This window comes from Rousettus aegyptiacus, unplaced genomic scaffold, assembly GCF_014176215.1.
Source record: "Rousettus aegyptiacus isolate mRouAeg1 unplaced genomic scaffold, mRouAeg1.p scaffold_m13_p_13, whole genome shotgun sequence".
In the NCBI taxonomy this organism is placed as follows: domain Eukaryota; kingdom Metazoa; phylum Chordata; class Mammalia; order Chiroptera; family Pteropodidae; genus Rousettus; species Rousettus aegyptiacus.
In genome coordinates, this window is record NW_023416288.1 from 24,980,577 (window position 1) to 24,997,477 (window position 16,901).

Below are 16,901 nucleotides of genomic sequence, written 5' to 3' on the forward strand. Positions count from 1 at the left end.
AAGCCTGAATTGTTAAGACAGGTGATAATCACTATAGAAATTCATAGGAAATATTTGGCTATGCAGTGTGAAAACTACTCAAGGAGAGAGAGATTCTATCTTTTAAATATCTGTATCTAGTGATGTACCTGGCAGAATATCTAACATATTGCACTTACTTTATACGAATTTGTAGAAATGTTATATTTCCAAGAAGAGATGCATCTTTAGCAGGGCTTTGAGAGTTAGATGTGATTTAGATTAGGAGCAAGTAAAAGAGATGACATTAATCTTCCGAATAACATACAGATGAAGATACACACAACTTCCTTTAACATACTGTGTCAGGATATGTTAGCAAGAGCAGAGGCTAAAACTAAAACAAAAAAGAAAAGAAAAGAAAAAAAAGTAAGTGATGTTAGGGTTAGGGTTAAATTGTAGAAGCCTTTGATTTAAAGGTATACAGAGTGTTATGCAAAATTTTAAGTGAATCATGTACTTTTGAGCATGTGACAAAGTAATATTTTTGGAAGATATATTTTACTCTTATATTCATTTGCATGCATTTTTATTCAATATGTACCTAGGATCAGAATAGTTATGTTTTCAGAAAGCATATCATCGACTTTACTAAATTGGTTCAGGGAAGAATTAGGGTAGAGAGATCAAATAGTAAGCCTGTAGAAATAGTCTGGATGGGTGTGATGATAACATGGACTGGAGTGATAAGGGCAGAAAAGAAGAAATTATGTGAGTAATGTATAGAAATAATAAATAATGTTTTCATATGCAAGACTTTCAAAGAGAGGTCATGGATAGAACTGGTAACATTTGGTTGGGAAAATATTATATTGGGAACCTTAATTTTAAGATAGAAGAAACCAAAATAAAATGACAACAGGCTGGCGACAATGTGGCTAGGAAGTGTAGGGAGACACTGAGGTTGGAAATAGACATTTGGGAATTAGAAAAACATTAATATTAATAGTTGTAATATTTTCAGAACATTTGGGATTTGTGATTCTCATTAATTCATTTATATGACAAGTATTGTTTGGGGCTTTTTTTTTTTTTGCCAGGAATTCTTCTAGGTGATAGGGATGTAGCAGAGATCAAACAGAATAAATCACTTCCTTCATGTACTTTATGTTCTAGTTGAAGAAAGTAAAATAGATGGGCATATTATATCTGTGGGTGATAAATGATACCGGGAAAAATAAAGCAGAGCGGGAAGGTGAAAGATGGGGGTGGGGCAGATATCAATTTCTAATGGAGCGATCAAGGAAGGTTTCATTGAGGAGGTGAACAAAATCTGAAAGCAATGTGGTTGTGAAATCTGGGAAAGCAGCTTTGAGGAAGCAGGAAAGCAAAGGCCCTGATCCCACTTCTTATGTTCAAGTAAAAGTGCGGAGGCCATCATGGCAGGAGAGAAGGGGTGGAGTAGGGCGGGAGACAGGGCAGAGCAGTAAGGGATGAGGAAAAGGCCTTGTCATGCCCGTGGGCGAAAATCAACTTTAGGTCTACTCTGAATGAGAAGGTGCTGGCAAATAGTTTGGAGCACAAGGTATATGATGTGACTTGTATTTTAAATAAATCTTCTGGTTCCTCTATTGATTACAAAGCAGCGAGTCACCTAGAGTGGAGTGGGCTTACTGCCTCTAGTCAAATACATTTTTGTTTAGAAAAATTATTTGCCTACTTATTTTGAATTTCCCAAACCATCTTTTCAGGTTTCAATTTAACTTCCCTCATTTCCATTCAAGCACATTTCTAACATCCTCTTTAGCATTTTTTTTGAATCTTCACTGCTGTGATGGAAAATTTACCTTCGGGAAGCTTCTTGAGTTGGATGGAAGATAAATGGTTAATTATCTTTTCCATTGACTCTGTTCTCTAATGCCGACGTTGATTTTATTGGATTTTAATTCATTATCTATGTGTTCTTTCTAAGGCTAAGGCAAATGAATGTATTTGGAGGAGAAATCTCTCATAAGTTTCCTATACTTTCTTGGATCCAATCACATTTTGAATTAATTATCTGTCTCTTGTGGTCTAGCACCAATTATATCATAAAAGTATATATTTCGTATTATTCAAAATTACATTTTACTGCTGTGTCATTAAAATGATAACAAATTCTAGAAAATTCCAGCAGCACTTTAACCTATTCTGGTGGTTCTGAAACTTCTTGAGATATTCTTTCTTTCATGTTTATATTAGTCTTATAAATGTCTAGAGTTCTAACCTAAATTTAACTCAGATAATGCAAGTAATTATGAAGAAATAGGTACTTTGGAACTCAGATTGTAGGTTTCCCTGCTTAAAATCTGTCTATTTAAGCACAGGAAAATGAAATGGGTATGACATTTATAAACCAACATTCTGTCCATCAGTTTTTAATAAGGTTACTTGTTTTCAGAGCATGTTGCTGTGACGTTTAGGAGAGGTCATGTACTGGTTCAGTGTTTATAGAGCACTCTAAAAGATGAAAAACTATACAAATGCCCCTCTGAAGACAAAATGAATTCACATCTGGATAACTTTTTTTTTTTTTTGATCTTCGATAAACATTTATTGTAGAATTTTGAAAGCTCTAATTCAAATATATAAGTAAATAAAATTTGCAATCTGTTATGTCAGCGTCTTTACTCAGGTCATGCCAAATTGTCACAGATAAATAATTTTTTAAATATTACTAACCAAATTGAAGTGAGAAAACACTGTATATTCTTGAAATTATAGTGGAAGTTTCTAATTGAATTATAATAACCCTTAAGAAAAATAAGGGTTTAGTTTAAGTAATTGAAGAATAATTTTCATTATTATCAACTAGAGCAAACAAACTCTTCAGATTCATTGAGTATTTGATCTGATGTACTAAGTTCTCCTTAGGTGAAAATGTATTTTTCTTAAACTATAATCAAAATAAATTTCACTTTTGTCAAATATCTCTCTAAGACCTCTTCTCCCCACCTCTCCCACCTCCAGTAAAGTAGATTTTATAACCAAGGCTGTGATTAGGTACAATATGTTCTCTTTACTATTTCCATATTTAAGTAGAGGTATATGGAAATGTTCAAAGTCTAACAAAAAATACACACAGAAAAGGCACACTGATTTGGTTTTGTTTATTGACATTATTCACAATGTCGTCATTGCCCATTGTTTAGAACTCTTTGGATAGTTAAAAATTCAAATCCAGTTTAGAACCACTGCTTTGGGCAGGGGTGTGGGACTCATAAAATTTCTAAAATGATAAGACAGTTTCAAAGACAATAGCTTGGTATGAAAATGACTTAAAAATCTGCAGAAAACTGAAATTTTAGGGCAGATGTTTTTCTGATAACATTTTCTAAGAAAGCAATGAGGAAATGGTTCATTTTCCTCCTAAGGAATTAAGATGCCAGGTCTATCTCTAACAACATCCCATGATAACTCTCCAGAGACAGGAAATAGATTGGAATTAGTTTCCGATCTGATTTGACTATTTCTATCATTTACAATCCCTTACTTATCTGCTCACCTAAGCCAGTTTTCCCTGGGTATCTTTTTTCAATTGTAATGTAATACCTTTCCTATGCATGGCTGGGAAAATTTTAGTACATGTATAAGTACTTATTTTTTTTCTCTTAATCCTTTGTTCAATAAATCAAAAAGCTGGTAGGGAATGTATTTTGGTGACGAGGTTATAGATTTGAAAGCTCTGCCCATGAGAGAATTCACTGAAATTTTCTCTTATGAGGAAATGGTCTTTTAGCCCCACACAGATCATAAGATAAATGAACCAGATCTCAAACCTCAGCTATTAAAGTCACAGAGAACATAAAATGTTGTCTGGGATTTTATTGCAGTAACTCACAGCTGCATAGCAATCACCTTTGCAGAAAACACAGACACTTGGACACTCAAAGAGTGCCTCTCATTTTGAAGATTCAAAAGACTTTACTTTTTTATTAGAAACAAGCACCATTTATGAGTATAACCATAAGGAATATGAATACTTCCATTCACTGTACATTGTTCATGTAGTACATAATGCCTACCATACCATAAACTCTCAATATCTGTTGCTTTGTGGGTTGATGAATGAATTAATGAAAGAAAAAAATGAAAAAAATTCCATGTTTGATTCGTCCTTTTTGGCAGTATGAGAGAGTCACTAAGAAATTAAATATTAATTCATTCAACACTTTGGTGATTTTTTTCATTCATCAAATACCTATTGCCTGTGATATACCAATGCTAGGTCCTAAGGGGAAATAATGAATCAGATGGACATCATTTCTGATGTCATGGTGTTTATATTCTGCTGAGTCTTACTATTAGGATGAAACAAGTAGAATGCAGACCTGTATTTTGAGATTTTCTTAAAAATCATTGTGACTAATTTAGTAGTGGATAGATGCTTTCCAGTTAGTGCCTTGATAGGCATGTTATCGGTTCTGAAGTTTACTTATGCATCAGTAGTTTCTAGAGAACTTGTAAAACAGATTTTTTAGAACCTAACCAGACCTGTTAAATCAGAATTTTTAGAGTTGGCTAGAAGTCTGCATTTTTAAGAAACTCTTCAGATCTGTCTGATGAAACTGGTATAGAGGAATCACTATTTAGGAAAAGATGATCCATCCCATTCTTTTTGCAACTGGAGATATGCTTCATTGCCTTCGAACTGCGGAAAGCGTATATTGCTTGTAGTTCTCGATGCAGATTATTAAAAATTCTCAGTAAGGAGACCAAAGTAGAGAGTCTGTCCAAACAAATAACTTCTCCTGAATAAGGGGAATCAATATGTACATTCTTTTTGTTCTCTAGAGGTGAAGTATATTAAACAAACTTCTTTAGCAAGAGAACCACGGGTTTTTTTATTTTTAAATTATTTTTTGAGAGATGAGAAGAGAACTAGAATTTTTCTTTACTTTTTTTTTTTAGTTAAGAATGCTAATTTATTAGCCTAAGCAATCTCATGTCTTATTTATTCAGCCCCAGCCCCTACTGCAACATTATGAGACTCCAAGCACAGACCACCTAGTTGAATTCATCCACCCACCAAACCAGAGGAGATAATAAATGATAATAAATGATTAGTGATTATTGTTTTAGACCATACACTTGGGTCACTTAGACATCAAAAAATAATTGATATCTTTCATTTTTCCCTCTTTCTCTATCCTTTGCAATTTTATGTTTATTGATAAAGAAAACCAGATTGCTTTTCTTATAGAAATTCCTACAGTCTAGTTATTAAGACTTGTACTCCTCGTGTTTTTTAAACATGTTCTTCTGTTGTATAGTTTATTTCTGAAAACAAAACACATGTAAAATTTTGTTGACAGTGATAAACAAAAATATGTAAAATTTGAAAGTGTGAATCCCAAGTCATCATGGACTGTAGTTAATTGCTGCATGGTCACAGGTCAAAGTTAAGGATTTTTGTTTGTTTGCTTGCCAGTCTTCATATAGCTGAATTTCATAATTAATAATAAAAAATAATAGACTAAAGCTAGTACACTATCCCTAGAATCTTTTAAGAAATTTTCTAGGAATTTTTTTTAAGAAAAACTTTGTGTTAGGAATTAGTGAATGTTTATTTATTTATTTACTTTTGAAAGTGCTTTTTTGGTGAAAATTTAGACTGTGTTATATATTGGTCTCTGTTAATCAGGGAAAATTTTACCCATCTCTTCTTCTTTCAAGTTAATATTTAAACTGATTTGAACTTTATAAATCTCTTGATATTTATCCCATTCCCAAAACTGAGTTAATTATGCAGCTGTTTTTTTTTTTTTAATAAACTCTGTATTGTGAATTGTTTCTCTTACACATTTCTGATTTCTTTCACAAAGTCTGATCTATTTGCACAGAGAAGTAGTATAAGAAAATCTAAGCATGTAGCAAAAGAGATATACATGTTTAAATGAATGATTGCGAGAATTAATGAGTGAAAGAGAATCTTTCTCTTATTTGGCTTATTAGCATAGTTTGTAACCAACCTAAACAACTGCTTCTGTTTTCAGCAAAGTCTAAATTTTGCACAATTTCACCATTCCCCTGCTGGTGACAACTGCCAGACAATTTGTTTTTGATCTTTTTAGCTTGAATTCCCATTGCTTTCATTAATGCTTGAGCTAAGCAAAAGCAGCCTTAAAAAAGTTCTCTACAATCTTCTTTTAGAAACATTTTCAGTCACATTTATAGGAGAAACTATCAATTTGTCAAGCTGCAAGTTTATTAACACAGTGTAATGTTCACACTGAGCCAGCAACATAGAAAATTGCAGCAGTATTTCTAGACCAAACCTATGGGTGACAAAAATGCTTGGGTTTTCTTTAATTGAGCTGAATATTAAACTGATTTCGAAATGCTGCCTATTCATGTTACTTGAGTAACCTACATTCTTAATAATCTAATTTCCATTGTGTGATGGCCCGGGGCAAAGTGCTTACTTGGAGAGGAGCAATTTGTGGTCACAGATGGGCTTGAATTGAAACAACCTCCGTGACCTCCCTAAAGGTCTGTTGTCCTCCTGAGAGACCCTGATTTCAGCTCAGCCAAGCCACGTCCTATCTCCTTACTTTCTCAAAGTTCTTTAATAAGTCTGAATGGCTGGTTAAAAACAGGTGTTATGTCTCTATCACAAAGGAGGGCATCTAAATTATAGCTCTTAACATAGGTCATCCCTCAAAAGGAATTAGTCTTAAGACTTTTATGAAGTCCTTAATTGTGAAATCATTGCTTGACTCAGGTCAGTTTCTTCATTTCTACATTTTTTTTGCCTGTTTATTATCATTAGTAACAGTGTTTATCATTTTTAAACTGTATGACGTGTCAAATATCGCATTAGTTTCATTAAGTCTAATGTCTCACAACCACACATTTTAGGTGTTATTCTTCATTATGAGAATGCTGAAATGAAAAACGGTGGCCCAAACACCAAAGCCGGGAAGTAGTAGACTCAGGATCCACATTCAATTCTCCCCCATCCCTTTTACTCTTTTTTTTTGGTTGTAGCCAAAGTTCACTTTCATTACAAAATAGTTTATAGTTTAAAAAAAAAAACGAAAAAACCTGTACTCCTGCTGATGACTAATAGTTATTATGACCATAGCCACCAGGCTAAATCAGCAAACCTCTCTATATTACAATTAAATTTTGAACATTGACATGCTCTACCCATAAATAATAAAGTATTGAATAACCCTCTACACACTAGTTAGGCTATGAGAGCTTTAACCACAATGCTAAAATTTATTAATTTTGTTATTCCAGTGTCTAACACAGAATAATTGTTCAATGAATGAGCAACTCTTTGATGGGCTAGTAAGTTTACCTTAATATTCCTGCCATTAACCCCTCATCTTTCACTGCTTAATTTTAGATAAAAGCTGAGTTAACACATATAATACTGTATTCATCAGAAACAAAATATAAACCAAAAAGCCAGCTATTCGATAAAAGGGTAGACTACATTTACTGTAATGTAACTATCATGTATACTATAATGTTCATTCTTATTAATCACTAAAATTAATTAGAAAAAGACTAATATATTCCATATACTTTTCTACTCTGGTCTGCTAAGACTTGGGTTCTGACTGTTGCCCTAATTTTACATGTAGAATGCCCAGAATACAATTTCCAAAGGACAAAGACGGGAATCTCAGTGACAACACCATTGATGGATGCTAGACTGTATCTTAATAAAGAGAAATTCTTCTATACACAATGAGATAAGATAGCATGGATAATTGCGGTTGGTTACATTTACACAATAAAAATCAACCAGGTATGTCAAAAAGAGAAGGATCCAAGCTTTGTAACGGTTTATATGCAAGATTTTCTAGAATTTTAATTATCTCCAAGCTTGTCAAGGTTCAAAGGTACAGGGGAAAAGAAATGAATAAGTGATATGGAATATGTAGATCATGATTAATCAAGAAATCTGTTTTTGCCATTTATTGGTTTTGTCAGCTTACACTTTTTAAATGAGGATGATAAAGATTAGTGCTTATATAATAATAAGCTCTTGAATATTTGACCTCTCCTACAATACATTGTTGCACGCTGGTCACATAAATCCTAAGACATGACACACAATTCAGATAGCCACAGTTTAGGAAGGACATTGTACATTCACATTGTATAAGAGTCTGGAAATCAGGTTATATAAGGAAACATTGAAGAAAATTGGAATGCTTAGCTTTCAGAGTAGAAGATTATTTTCAAATATAGAAGCATACACTGTAGAAAAGGGCTAGATTTGTACTGCTTTTCTATAGAGGATCAAAGTCTAGAAACTATAAGAAGAAATTGTTCAGTTCATTAAAGGAAAATAAAGGTAATAACTAAGAGACCTCAGGAAAAATTAAGTAAATGCTGAATTTAATATAACTAAAAGTATTGAGGGTACTATAGAATATTACTCCTCAAATTTTATTATAAACATGAACCACTTGGGAATGTTGTTAAAATGTGGATGCTGATTCAGTAGGGCTGGGATAGGATCTAAGCCATGGCATTTCAGCTACCAGGAGATGTCATAGCTGGTGATCCTCATACCACACTTTGAGTAGCTGCAGCAAATTTCCTTAATCAGGGACAGAAAGAGATTAAATCACTAATGCATTTTTAGTTATTCTCTCAATTTACAAAATAAGGTATTACTGTGTTTTATTTATCTATTTATTTACTTTTTTATGATGAGGTAAAACACAGATATAGAAAATAATACAAAACAAATGTGGAGTTTATGAGATTCTTCTCACAACTACCACTCAGGTCGAGAAATAGAAAACCACCACCTATATCAGTATCTTCTCCATGTTCCTTATCTTATTCGCATCCTCAACTTCCTTGAAGAGTAACTACTTTCCTGAATTTTATAGTAACCATTTCCTTGAATTTTAAAAATATATTTATTTGAATTACTAGATTTTATAGTTTAGTGTTGGCCAATTTTTACCTTGACATATCTTTGTCTCTTTTAAATCAACAGGTTCTTCTGCTATCCTTTTCTTTTCTTACAATTTACGTATGAAGAACCTGGGGCATTTTATTTGTAGTGTCCCATAGTCTGAATTTTGTCATTGGCATACTCCTGGTGCAGCTCAACATGTTCCTCTGTCCTCTACTTTTTGTTAAAATTGGCAGCCATATTCAGTGGCTTATTCCAACTCAGCTTTGTTTCTTTTGCAAGGACTATAAAAGATGTCATATAATTTTATCACAAGATCTATGATACCAGATTTTTATTATTTTTTGAGTTGATAGCCATCAATTAACCATGCCTGGATTCACTAACTAGTTGGGGAGGGCAAAATGGTAATATTCTCATATTTATAATTTTATTTACATTTTTTAGCTTAAAAAAATTTATAAGGAGATGCTTCCTCTAATTTACTGTGATGGTACTATTTTGTTTATAAAAGGCAGAACAAATTTTTTAATATTTTTCTCCTATAGCCTATTTCAAGATTATAAATTGGGTTCCTTGTCATTATCCTTAGAAAGCAACCAATTAGTTTTCAAAACTTATATATCATTACGAACTAATGGATTTAAATATTTTTATATTAAATCCACTGCAATTCTTTTATTATTATTATCATTAAAACTCAGATTGCCGTATATTTTGCCATTGTGAACCTATTCAAGTCAGCTCCTGAGTTCTTCTGAGATGGGATCAGTTGTCCATGTGGTTCTTTTCTGGTACCCCATCCTACTGATTCCACCTCTCTCCAACTCCCTGAACTCCAATCTCTGTTTTCTTAACTCAGAGAGACCACTGTTTTCTGTTTGGATTCTTCCTCCCTACATTATGGTCCAGAATTTGCCTCCATGTGGATACTTAGGGCAATCATTAGACTCACCTTATTTAGTTCTTTTGTCTCAGAAATTAGAGTTACCACTCAAAATGTAGTGTTTGAAAACATTTATGACTTTGCTTTTGAACGGATATGGTGACACACTTTTTTCTTTAAATATTGTTCAGAAAAGTGTAAAAAGTATTTTATTCAAAAATTTTTAATTAATTCTTCATAATAAGATACTCTCTTTAAGCTCAATATTACCCAATAATATTAACCCATCAAAAGTAATGGTTTTGGAAGATGATAGAATAATGGCATTCATACCTAATTAGTCTCCATACTGATGATGAAAAACTGCAAAGCAATGTAAATGGGAAAAGAAAATAGCATCTTCCATAAATATAGGAGACATTCAAAACTTGTATTAAAATACTTGTCATACCTCTAGTGATTTGAACCAAGTCAAGAAAAAAGGTACTTAGACATAAGCTCCCAAAGGTTACAATGTAATGAGGATTCTCTGAAAGTAATTGACACATATGGGTAGGACCAAACACTCCTTATTTTGAACTGAGGTTTTTCAGATAATTTCAGGACTTTGCAGATGGGCTTATACAGTATCACTAGATGTGCATGAATTTGAAAAAGTAAACAAGAGTAGATAGTTATGGAAAAATAAACAACTTTGTATAAAAGAGGAATCATCTGAATCTGCAAAAAAGCTAATAAATAATAACAAGTAAAAACCCTACATATTAAAAATCAAAATGACATAACACATGGGGCAAAAGTCTAGCCTTATATGCTTATTAAAGAGACAGAACGATGCAAAAGTAATTAGGTATTAAAGTTAAGAAGGTAAAAAAAAAGCTAAACAAAGGAAAAAATAGAATAGATAAAATTAAAAGTATAGCAACAACAGAACATAAAGATGATTTAATTCATACAAAATTTAGGAGTTTATTCTCTGAGGAAGAGGCAAGCTAATCAAGAAAAATAAAAAAAAAATTATACAAAATAAAAAATTAGAATAGAGAAAATGTCTCCATGTAGTCAATCCTTGCTTTGCACAGCACTGTTTTAACCAAAATATGTGCATATTGGAACTTTGTTCTTGCTTTGCATGGTTCCCAAACATATGAGTTTTAATTAACATGGTCCAGTGCACAGCAAGGACATCCTTTACAAAATATATTTGCCAAATCGAAAAGATGATTGGCTCAACTCTAGGAAAACTAATTTTTTTTAAAAAAACTAAAATAAGTCCTTAGAAAGCTATGTTGCTGAAACTTACAAAAGGAGAGGACTAAAAGTTTAACAAATTAACATAGGTCACATGAAATAAAATTATTAAAGTTACTTTCCTCAGGTTTCCAGTTCTAGATGACTTGTTGAATTTTATCATTTTATCAACTTTTAAGATGTTTTGAAAAACAGAGAATGAAGCAAAACATACTTTCTTTTTAAATAGGCAATATAACATTAATATAAAACTATCATAAACAATGCAGTAATAGAAAATTAGAGAATAGACTCACAAATATCATTGCAGAATTCTAAATAACATATTAATACATTAAATAATTACCTTAAAGTAATAAGGTATTATATCCAAGTAAAATTCATATGAGGAAAATAATGACAGTTCAATGTTAATAAATCTATAACTTACCATTTAACATGTCAAGAAGGAAAAACCATATTCATCTTCAAAACAAAACAATGCATTAGAAAATATGAGAAGATATCTCATTAAAAATAATAAATTAAAAGATAAAACACATTGAGATAAATTTAAGACAAGCTATAAGAAATCTAAATAAAACAAACATCTTAACTTTTTTAAAAACCTTGACTAAATAGAAATACATTGCTTATTCTTGGATTAAAAGACTCCCTGTATATAGGTCAGATATCTCCAAATAAATTTATAAATTAAAGGTGCTCCCAACCAAAAAAAATAAAAATTTTTATTAGAATTTGACAAATTGATTTTTAAGTTCATTCGGAAAAGTTATAGTACTTAAAATAGTTTTTATGTTTTTCTGGGATAGATATAAAAAATGGAGCGGAATATGGTAGGAAGAAATAGATTCAATTTCAATGAGAATTTAGTATGTAATAAAGTTAGATTTCAGATCATTATCAGTATGTGGTATTAGGCCAAATGTTACTTCTTTGAGGGAGAAAGGTTATATTCATACCAGTTTTAAAGTTAAAAAGAAAACTGAAGCCATAATAAACTTAGGTGATATGGAACATTGGTAAATAGATTTTACTTAACATAAAACAGAAACTTTTGGGATATAGCACACAAACAGCAACTTTAATAACTATATTTTTATATTGTATGACTATATCAAAATTTATTTTAATGGGACTTCATGGTTAGGCATTAAGTTGTTTTCGTATTACAAGCAATGTTAAAATGAGCATCCTTTTACAAATGATGAAAGTGCAAAAGTATATGTGTTCAGAATTTTTTAAAAATGATATAGTCATATATATTTTTTGGAAAATTCAATGTCAATTTAATGTGTTAATAAAAAGTGATCATTTGCTCGTACCTGGGTAGAAATTCAGACTGCGAAATGGAAGAGATATTATTTTAACATATCTTAAATGGTGCAGTGTGAACTTTTTACCTTTGCATGTTATTGATCAATTTATTTATCAGGTAAATAGTTACTGGAAGGTCGTCTGACGTGTAAGTGAAGAGAACAAGCTGCAGAGCATTGTGGATACTGTGATCTCATTTTTACAGACAAAAAGGCTATTTGTGCATATATAATTTGAACTCATGAGGAACTGGAACAAAAGGAAGAAAAGCTAATAATAAAAAGAATAAGGAAATAAAATAATGCAATCGGGAAGACTTCAAAGATATCTGGATTTGCTTCTAATGATCTTTCTAAATTAGCTAAAATTAGATTCAGAACCAGGAAGTATGCATTCAATATTTCATGACAACATTACTTAAGCTAATAAGAATATATGTGTTCTTGTCAAATTTTTAATTTTTTAAATTGCTTTCTTCTTGTTAGAAATTCCACAGCCCTTTTAGTGTGAATCATAGTGGCTTTTAATTTCTAAATTGTATCCGATAAACATGTAACTGAGACAAAAACCAAACAGAAAAATCCAAACAAAATTTAGCAAGGAACAAAGTGTTTGAATTTTACGACATATTTTAGATACAGTATTTTAAACCAAATGACTAAAAATGTTACAAAATTAGCAATTCTCTTGTCAGCAAAGTAAGAAGTCTAGATTTTAATTTATATGAAATTCATCTTTAAGATAATATTTAAAGTTTTATTTAAAGTTTATGTCAAAATATTGATAATGCTGCTTACCTGCACATTCAAGAATAATTTTCTTACGGACTTCAACAGAAGAACAAATTGGAAAAAGTGGGGTTTGAGTTATTCCCACATGTGAATTTGTCTATATACAATATTTCTAGCTAAGAAAGATAAAGAGACATTTAGTCAGCATTCTTTATCTTCATATGCTGATTGTATCAAGACTATTCAAAGTAAAACAGAGAATATAAGAAATAAAAAATACATCAATAAAATACAGGACCATCTAATCACTTGGGTCTTCTTCAGAAGACTGTAAGATCCCCTTCAAGGATCAGTTCAAATGGCATCTACTCACTGAAGCCCACCTGGACCACACCATTTTAAAACTAGACTCACCCACTCACTCTATCATCTGGATTCCTACTTTGTTCTGCATTCTTTTTCCATAGCATTTAACACCTTCTAGAAAGTCAAGTCCTTACTTATTATGATTATGATTGTGTCTATGTCTCCTGCTGAAACCTAAGTTCCAAGAGAATAGAGAGACCTTTCTGGTTTGTTCTCGGAGGTAGACCTATCACCTGGAATTGTGCTGACACATGATCAGCATGTAATAAATATGTGCTGAATAAATGAAAGTATAGACAAGAAACTCCTGATCATAGAAGCAAAACATGGCAATGATTAGGTAAGGCTAGAGATTCAAATCTTGATTTAAAAGGATGCCAAATAGGCTGAGTAGAGGAATACATTAATGAAAAATTTAGAAATCTTTAAATATTTACCTCTGTGAATCATATTAAACCAAGTACATGTAAATTTTAGCATTGTTCTTAAAAGTTTTTTTTAAAAAAAGAACACACAATTTGCTTTCCTAGAAACAATATGTTTGTATTGTCTCCTTTGATCATATGCATAAAGACCTGATATCCTCTTCAGTGACCACAGAGTCTCGCATAGATCCCGCATACAGTACTTTTCCTTTTGCTTCTATTCTCCTTCCCTTTCTCTCCTATTCAGCAACTCCATCCCAGGTCTATACCTTGAACATTTCCAACACTTGGAAATTCTTTATCATTTTACAATCAATTCGAATAACTACCTCTCTGACTATAACTTCCTATGTTTCCATCAGGCTCAGTTATTTAGCCAGTTATTCAAACTTCCTCTGATCCTGAGCCTCAGAATTGAACCCCAAGTCCACTGAAACTTTCCTTTGCCTCAAAACATCAGCCACATTTTGTAGTAACTTCCATTTTCCCAAGATTGGATTTCATGGCCTATCACTTCAATTACTCTTTTTTCACAGATTAATTGTAACTTTATACTAAAGTGAATACTAAATTTAATAACAATGCTAATAGCCAATATTTTTGAGTACTTACTACAGGCCCAACACTATTCTAATCTCTTTACATGCACTTTCTAGTTTCATCATCACAATTCCATATTTGGTATTGTTTTATCCTCATTATACATAAGAAAAAAATTGAAGGGAAATAAGATTAAAATTCTTGCTTAACATCACACAACTGGACAGTTTAGAACCAGGTTATAAGCCCAAAATTCAGGTTATAGAGCGTACACACCTAAGCAGGTTATCTGCTCTCATCACTCCACCAAAAGTACCCTGGAAAATTTTCAGTGCCCTGCTTATTGTTAAATGTGATTAACAGTGCTTACTCTTTATGGAAGATGGGTGAAAATACACATTATGGCTCCCAAACTTAACTAGACTTTTCGGTGCTGTCCAACTCTCCTTTTAAATTTCCTAATTGGTTGGCTCTCTTTCTATTTCTCTCTTGTAACTGTCAAATTATCTTTTCCCCTCATCTTTATTCTTCCACCCATTCCCTTTATTGTCAAAATATAACAATGACCCTTGTTTTATGGATATAGTAGAAACTACCCGAACTGTTTCCCTGCACCTCTCCCAATTTCTTCTCTTATTACTATGAACATTTTTCTTCCTCCTTTTTAATGTTGTCCCTCAATCCTTGCTTAGATTCTTATTCCTTTTACTTAGTTTCACTTTCATAAAACACCCTCCAGGTTGTTACCATTTTGAGACTTTTCACTTAGTTCTCTGGCTGTTCCTTTTGATTAGTATTGTTTTCTTCTCTTTCTCTGCCTTAAGTCCTAGTGTTTATTGTGGTTCAGTTCTAGGCTTGATTTTCTTATGCTACACACTACCACTAGGCTCTATCATCAATTCCCATAGTTTGTTATTATACATAAGTCTTTACTTAAAAATACCTATCTGTATCCCAGATCTCTCCTGAGCTTTAAACCAGTGTATTAAATGTAAACTAAGATATATTAAGGTTTTTCAGAATTTGAGCAAAATCTGTTCATGTTGGGTAGCATCAATGTAGCAGTTAGAAAAGATATCTGAGAAACTAAAAATTAACAAACAAAATTAACTAACAAAATTAAAAACAATGTTTTATAGGTAGAAAGGAGCAGGAAAAAGGAAATTACACTAAGCAAAATAGAAGGTTGATAGTTAACAGGTTACTTTCCTATAGGGACTGGCAGGGTTTGTCAAGCAGATTATCTAACTGGTCACTAGTTAAGATTCCATTTCTAGGCAAGATAAAACTAATTAAGTCTGTTTGGTTGTGTGGGCTTAGTATAAATGATTCCATTTTGGGTCTGTTGTCTTTTTTTTTTTTTGGCAGTACGTGATCATGTTCTGAACTCAATGTCTGAAACTGGACCTTCATTTCTCCCACGATTCTCTTCTCTCTTCCATATTAGTGAATGGAATTATGATCCACTTAGTTTTGCAAAGCATAAACTTTAAAATAAAGTCTTCCTAAACTGTTACCTTTCTCTCAACCTTTACCTCCAACCTGTCTTCAAAATTTATTAATTTTCCTTCCTATGTATCTCTTAAATCCATCTACTTATCTCTAAGTCAACTGATATTTTCTTGGTATAGAGAATAATATATATTTTACTAGAGGATTGCAACAGCCTCCTAGTTGTCCTCTTTTTACCAAATATACCCATAATGTGTGTACTTATAATAATTATAATTTGACCAATATTAAAAGATCAACTAAGGCATATTCAAAATTTTAAGAGTTTATTTGAGGAAAAATCTATTCAAATTGGACAGCACCAAACAGAAAGAGAGTACAAGTGCTGCACAGACAGGAGCTAGGAGAAAGACTTTTATTGAGAAAGTGAGGAAGCAAAGCAAGGGAATTATTTGCTTGACTATAGCTTAAGTGTTTGCCTTAAGTGGATAAGCCTAGTTGGCTATTTATGATTGATTGTCTTTAGGTTTTCATTTCTTAACCTTGTGGGATTTATGGGCTTAGGTTTTTGGTTGCTTATGTAAGCTGCCAAAATATTAGAAGCACCTCAGTCTAATGACCTCATTGTTTAAGTAATAACAACCAGAAAATAAAACTTCATTCCTCCAAAGACTTCCCAAATTTTCAGCCCATTGTGAGAAGCTCAGGCTTGAGGTCCAGAATCTGGTATGCAAATCAGTTCTGGGTAAGAGAAAGCAAGTATGTTTCTTCTCAATCTGAAGACCTGGGAACTAAAGAGACAAATTAATTGTCCTCCATACACACAACATACAATAGTGGGACAGGAATGAAATAATCACAACAGACACTGCTGTTGGGAGAGGGGTGGTGAGGAGGCATTAAGAGAGACACATAGCATTCACTAGTTCTCAGAAATTCTGAAATCTAGCTAGGTCCACATTGACAGTTCTAGCTAAGGTTTCATTCCGCTCCCTGAAAGTGTTTCTGTGGCTTTTGGCTCCTTCCTCTGTACTCTTAGCTTC